Below are 6949 nucleotides of genomic sequence, written 5' to 3'. Positions count from 1 at the left end.
GTCCCATACCTAAAATTCAGACCCAAAAAGGGGAGGGGGAAGGCACAGTCCAGGTATAATAAAAGCAGCTGACATGAACTTCAGATTGAGAAGGCACAGAAGATTATTGCACACACCACAACTGAATCAAACGTCAGTTTAGGCAACAAGTTCCGTAGCCAACATGTGTTTGCTTTTGTCATTCTGTGAAGTTTGCTGTGTCAGTAGAGCAGGAAACTCTTAATCTCAGGGTTGTGGGTTCGAGCCCCACAATGGGCAAAATATTTCTGCATTGCAAGGGGTGGACTAGATGATCCTCATGGTCCCTGCCAACTCTACAATTCTATGATTCTATGAAATAATTGATGAGGATACGTAAACCCATTAAATATCACACGGTGTCTAGAGTGGATGTCAATCATGGAAAACATAGACGTGTGTCAAGTACTGTGGTAAGGTCTCAGTGGGTGTCAGTTCAGTTTCATTTCAATATCTTTATTAGAATGAAAACACCTTCATCTCATCCCTCATTCTTATGATGTCATTCTGCTGTGGCCACATCACAGGTGATTGCTATGGCAACACGGTTCCTGCCTTTTGTACTGATGGGAAGATTCTTTCTTTCCCTCTGAGGCTGTTGGACCACTGTCTGGTCTTGTGATAGCATCAGGACAAAGGGACATAGCCTCTGAAAGATCCCATCACAATGCACTACCCTAAGAAGTCCAAGAGTCCTGGCCCTGTAGGGCACAGACCAAGCTCAAAGGGCCTCCCGTCAGACTCCTCATCATGCCCATCAGACAAGTACAAGGACTATGCTGCCATTGTTATAGACACAGGCACTGGATACACCAAGAGTGGCCTGGCTGGGGATGAGAAGCCGAGATCCATTGTGCCAAGTGTTGTGGGGGTGCCAAGGTACAGGACCAAGGAAAGCCCATTGTACTACATTGGGAAGAGCATCCCACAGCGGCGTGCGGAGGTGAGCACACACCAGGTAATGACCCATGGGGTCGTGACAGATTGGGATGCCCTAGAGATGCTGTGGCACCATGTCTTCTACACAGAGCTCAGCGTGTGCCCTGAAGAGCTCGCTGTGTTGGTCACCGATTCCCCCATGTCCCCAACGACTAACCGCGAGAAAATGGCAGAGCTGCTCTTTGAGAACTTTGAGGTGCCAGCCATGTTTGTGGCTCATCAGTCCCTTTTGTCGGTGTATTCCTACGGCCGTACAGGCGGGCTGGTGATTGGCTCTGGCTATGGGACATCCTACACCGCTCCTGTCCACGATGGCTACATTTTACCTCATGCCACCTACCGACTGGACATAGCAGGCAATGCCCTGACGGAATACCTGGCCAAGTTGATGGGAGAATCTGGGAACCCTTTCCATAAGGATGAAATGGAGGTGGTATGTCAGATCAAGGAGAAGTGCTGCTATATCCCGGAGGAATATGAGGGTGAACTGAATGCTGATGAGAAGAAATACCTCATGGACTACACCCTTCCTGACAGGCAGGTTATCTCCATCGGCAGTGAGCGCTTCCGCTGCTCAGAGATCCTCTTCAATCCGACCATGCTGGGCTTCCCAGAGGTGGGGCTTCATGTCCAAGCTATAAGCAGCATCAGGAAATGCAAGCCAGAGCGGCAAGCGGACCTGCTTGCCAATGTGCTGCTGGCTGGTGGAACTACCATGCTTCGTGGCTTTTCCGAGAGGATTAAGAAGGAACTGCAGAAGATGGAGCCATCCAAAAAGGTGGGCATTCTGGCTTCCCCCAACCGCACCTTCTCTGCCTGGTTGGGTGGCTCCATTGTGGCATCGCTCAACTCTTTCCAGAACGTGTGGATCGACCGGCAGGCCTACAATGAGAAGGGGTCCTTCATTGTCCACCGGCACTGCTTCTGATCAAGGCGGTGGCATGCCAGGCTTGGCAAGGGCATGTGTCAAAGGGAAAATCTCCTCTACAACATGCTGTTTTTTTAGCATAGCACTTCTGAGTCAGTTCTGTCACCACTATTGGAGATGGGGGAGAGCAAAGGGAGTTTGTAGGGGTTTACAAAAAAATCTAAGAAGAGGTGGGGAGGGAAAGGGAGGGAGAGAGTGGAAATGTTGAACCAAATAATGGATCCTTTTAAAAAATTTGATTTGCTACAGGTAAAGCCTAGCAAAAAAAGCAGTGCAAGATATGTGTGCCATATTTCTCACATACACACAAGTATGAACTGTCTCATAGGCCGACCTACACACCTGCACATCTTTCTTTAGATCAATTCGTGGCTACTAGCCATGAGGGCTATGTTCTACCTGGTCAATCACTGTGAGAACAAGATGTTGATCTAGGTGAGCCTTTTCCTCTGATCCAGCAGGGCTCTTCTGATGTTCTTACATTTGTGATGGCAGAACTCACCCACCACCATTTGCAGTTCTCACTGGGACTGTTACCCAAATTTAGAGATTGTTCCTCTCCCTCACACATTTCTGCCCACTGTCCAAGAACAGTGCAACCTATAAAACTGCTCATACGTTGAGGCTGATCAAGACTGTGAGGTGAGGAGCTTGGGTCCAGGGAAATAAATGAAAACATAGCCATTGCTAACCGTACGTGGCTCCTCCTCCTGATATATATTGAGACTGATGAATACTGCTCCTGCTAAAGAATGCCACTGGAACAGAAGAGTTTATCAGAACAGGGCTTTCAGTCCTTTAGCAAGGCTAGTTAGTCAGAATCTCTGCTAAGGCCAAAGAACACAAATACAGAATCCTGTGCTTTTTTCTTTGACAAAAGGTGGCATTATCTGCAAATCATGGGGGAGAGGCTTCAAGGTTGGTGTAGTGAAGGATGGATGAGTGAGTGAGTGGTGGATAGAGGAGGCATTGTCCAAATCCTCTGGGTCACAAGTAGAGCCCTGCAAGATCAGACCCATGGCCTATCTCACCCAGCATCCTCCTTTCCAGAGTTGCCAGTTGCTGCCTATGGAAAGCCCGCATGCAGGGCAAGATGACAATAGTCCTTATTTGCAGATGTTCTTCAGAAACTGGTACCCAGGGATCCGCTGTCTCTTATCTCAGGGGTAAACCTATATATCTTTAACTTTGTCTGCATGTATTTCTCTCATATAATATTTTCATCCCTAACCAATGGGAAAGTGAAGAGACATTTACAGCTATCTCATAAACCAGAGATTGTGTTGCCATAGACCAGCTATTTGGCAGAGAGCATCTTTTTTTTAGGGCTGGAGATAGTTCAGCCTCTTTTCTCTTACATCCTCCCTGGGGATCCTATGCCAGGAACTTCAGAGATGGTCTTTCTCCTGAAAGAACTGGGAACTAATTCTGTTTCTTTTGCCCTGTCTCCATGACAATCTATGTAATTACCGCTGGTGGACTATTTGTTGCCATGGCAAATTTAAATGCACACTGATCCTTGTGTGTGTTATGCTATGAGTCATTGGCTGAGCTGCCACCCAGCAGGGTCTGTGAACATACTAGCTCTTCACTTTGCTCCAGAAGGAAAGAGGCTGATCAGCTGTGGCGGATCACATGGGGTGGCCTGGCTGTGCTAAAGTTAACACCGAGTGAGGCATCCCAGCACCCTCAGCCTCTCCTATAGGCTCCTTGCAGAATGAGATTCTCCATCTGCAAGACCAGTGAGTTGGCTTGCCACCCTCTCTTCCAAATATCCCCACTGTGATCTGGCTTACTTGGCAGCTGAAAAGTACCTGCAGATGCATTCGGTACTGAGAGGTTGGCCCCCTTTGTTTCCCTTCCAGTGAGAGTCAGGAGTGATGGACAGTCCAAAAATGGATAGTTCACAAGCAGGCAGCAAAGTTGTTGAGAAAGGAAGCTGCCCAGGAACAACTTGCCAGGATGAAAAAGTGCAGATGGTTCTGGTGTCAAAAACTGTTCCATTAAAAATAAGTGGTGATTTTCAAACCGGAGGAATTAAGTACTCTTGGTGTGTCGGGGGGGGGGGCGTCCTGTAATTATTGCTGCCATCCATTGCATCACTTTTACACCCACTCTCCCATTTTCCATTAGGGCAGCCCTGTTTCCTTTCCCAGCCAGAAAAGTTGGTGGGAGGAAGAAACAGACGAAAAAAAAGAGGCAGGGGCAGGTAGTAACTAAACCCAAAGGAGCCTGCTTACCCCTCAGAACAGGCTTCCTCAACCTCGGCCCTCCAGTTGTTTTTGGCCTACAACTCCCATGATCCCTAGCTAGCAGGACCAGTGGTCAGGGATGGTGGGAATTGTAGTCTCAAAACATCTGGAGGGCTGGGGTTGAGGAAGCCTGCCTCAGAATGACCAGGACCTGAGTTCAGATGTTGTTGTTGTTTAGTCGTTTAGTCATGTCTGACTCTTCGTGCCCCATGGACCAGAGCATGCCAGGCACTCCTGTCTTCCACTGCCTCCCACAGTTTGGTCAAACTTCAAGAACACTGTCCAACCATCTCGTCCTCTGTCATCCCCTTCTCCTTGTGCCCTCAATCTTTCCCAACATCAGGATCTTTTCCTGGGAGTCTTCTCTTCTCACTGAGCTCAGATGAGTGTTGTTAATTGAGTTCTCTCTCATGTTGATGCCACACTTGGGGATTAGCAAGTATGCCCTTCTCTCCTTATGCCACATAAAAGCAATCCAACCGGATTACTCTGGACAAGCCAATGGATCTTTACAATCAGTGTATGTGCTATAGCAGGGTGGTCCAACATTCAGCCTGAATGCAGCCCTCAAGGCCTTTTTTTGATGGTCCTCAACAATATTTGATGCCCCCTTCCCACAGCCCTCATGCTGCCTTCCCAAAGCCAGGGAAATGAGGCACAGGGCTTTGGGAAGGAGGCATGGGGCTCTGACAGGATCCTAGAGTCCTGCTTCTCATGGCCTAGGTGGTGCTTTCACAACTTGGCAGGGTCCCTGTTGAAGTCGTCTTGTGGCCCACTTGGTATGAAAAGTTGGAGCGCCCTGTGCTATAGTATACTTCCTGGAGGTCAATGTGCTTGATGGAGTCCCTCTTCCTTCACACCCAGAAGGGGGTGCTGTTCGTGATGGACCAGGAGTCCTCTTCAAAGTGGCCAGGAATCAAAGCAGAATTCACATGAGTTTCCCATGTTCCTCTTGGGCTGGAGGGGCAGTGACTTCACTTTCTGCTCTACCACAGATAGCTGGCATGCCTGCTGTGTCCAGCATGGCTGTGACTATTTGTATCCCATGGCTGTGACTAAAATGGTATCCCAAACTGTATGTAAGAAACAGAAGGAGAAAACTGGCTGGGAGCTTCTCTGTCAGTAGGACTTCAAGCCATGCCAGCTCTATTCGCGCATCAAGAGGGAGCCTTCGTTCTTCTGAAGATGGAAAACTGGGCTGGCCTTCCATGTGGTAAGAGTAATATGCAGCCTGGCTACTTATTTATTCTATTCTCTGGGAAAGTTCTGAGTTGGGCATTCTGGGAAGCAGCACAAACTGGACAAAATGGGGTTGTTATTGGGGATCTGATTATATTGTGCTAAACTCCTCACTAGCAACATAGTCTGAAGAACAGGGTCCAAGTCTTAACTAGGCTGACCCACATCACTGCATAAGCAATACCCCCCTTTAATCACATTAATGCTATAAATTAGCATTTAATGCTACAAATGCTTGTAAATATTGAGCCGTGTCTGCCTCCCGCTGATTAATTGGGAATTATACTTGAGGTTACCACACAGTTCGAAGATTAATAACTGTGTATCTTGCTGTTTGCAGGCTGCATGATTAAACTCTTGATTGGAAGCCGAGTCTACAGTGCACTGCTAATTCCCCCTTGCTTACCCAGCAGTTAATTACAGGCATAGGTGGTCGGCAGTTAGCGTGATCATAGTTCTTGCCTGTGCAAAGTGCAGCCCCTCTCAGCAGTGGCTGAAATAACACCCAGACATTTAGCCAGGAAATTCCGGCAAAGGCCTTGCTGCATAGTGTCACACAGCCAGGGATGCTGGAGCCAGTGGTAGGGCTGGGATCGAGTCTAGTGAGCCAAAACTGAATGTGTGTGCGCTCTGACCTCTCATTAGCTGTAGAAGGTATGTGCTGCAGCAGGAAAGCTTGATATTCTGCCTTTGCCTGGCAAACAGAAGAAACTGCCTTATACTTAGGGTTTAGCCACATTTACCTTTTGCCCAGGACATGGGTGGTGCTGTGGTGTAAACCACAGAGCCTAGGGCTTGCCAATCAGAAGGTTGGTGGTTCAAATCCCCGTGACGGGGTGAGCTCCCATTGCTCTGTCCCAGCTCCTGCCAACCTAGCAGCTTGAAAGCACGTCAAAGTGCAAGTAGATAAATAGATACTGCTCCGGCAAGAAGGTAAACGACGTTTCCATGCGCTGCTCTGGTTTCGCCAGAAGCAGCTTTGTCATGCTGGCCACATGACCCGGAAATACTGTCTGCAGACAAATGTTGGCTCCCCTGGCCTGTAAAGCGAGATGAGTACCGTAACCCCAGAGTCATTCGCGACTAGACAACTGTCAGGGGTCCTTTACCTTTTGCCCTTTGCCACTCCCCCCCCCCCCAGATGCCACTTTCCCCAAGAAAACTCAATCTTTACTGCTAAATTGGAGCACGTGTCAATTTGGGTTTTGCATGGATTGCTGTTTGCTCTGCTTCAGCGGTCAAGAGTAGGTTTTTGCAGAGAAAGTGGAAGGGCAAAAGGAAAAGGAAGAGCGCTCTGACACAGACTTGGGAAGCCTGGACCTGCGCCTACAAGTGCAGAGCAAAGGGTAAGTGTGGGTGAGCCTCTGAGGCAAGCCACTAGTCCATCTAGCTCAGTATTGTGCACACTGGCTCCAGGGTATCAGACAGGGAATATTCCCAGTCCTACCTGGAGATGCCACTGATGGAACCCGGGACCTTCTCGTGCAAAACAGATGCTGACCTATGACCCTTCCTGTAGTACCAGGCGCCTGCAGCACTTTATGTCTGACATTCTTCAGCATCCCACTCAATT

At 48.6% G+C, this 6949-nt stretch overlaps 1 pseudogene across 1 annotated transcript; it reads left to right on the top strand.

Moving 5' to 3' along the window:
* Positions 1–575: 575 nt before the first annotated feature.
* LOC309364147 (actin, cytoplasmic pseudogene) lies at positions 576–1970 on the top strand (annotated as a pseudogene). Its single transcript has one exon. The product of its transcript is annotated as an actin, cytoplasmic pseudogene (transcript).
* Positions 1971–6949: the final 4979 nt, after the last annotated feature.

This window comes from Podarcis melisellensis, assembly GCF_964234715.1.
Source record: "Podarcis melisellensis genome assembly, chromosome: 2".
Lineage (NCBI taxonomy): Eukaryota > Metazoa > Chordata > Lepidosauria > Squamata > Lacertidae > Podarcis > Podarcis melisellensis.
The sequence above is the reverse complement of the archived record's forward strand: the minus strand, read 5'-3'. Positions and strand labels throughout refer to the sequence as shown.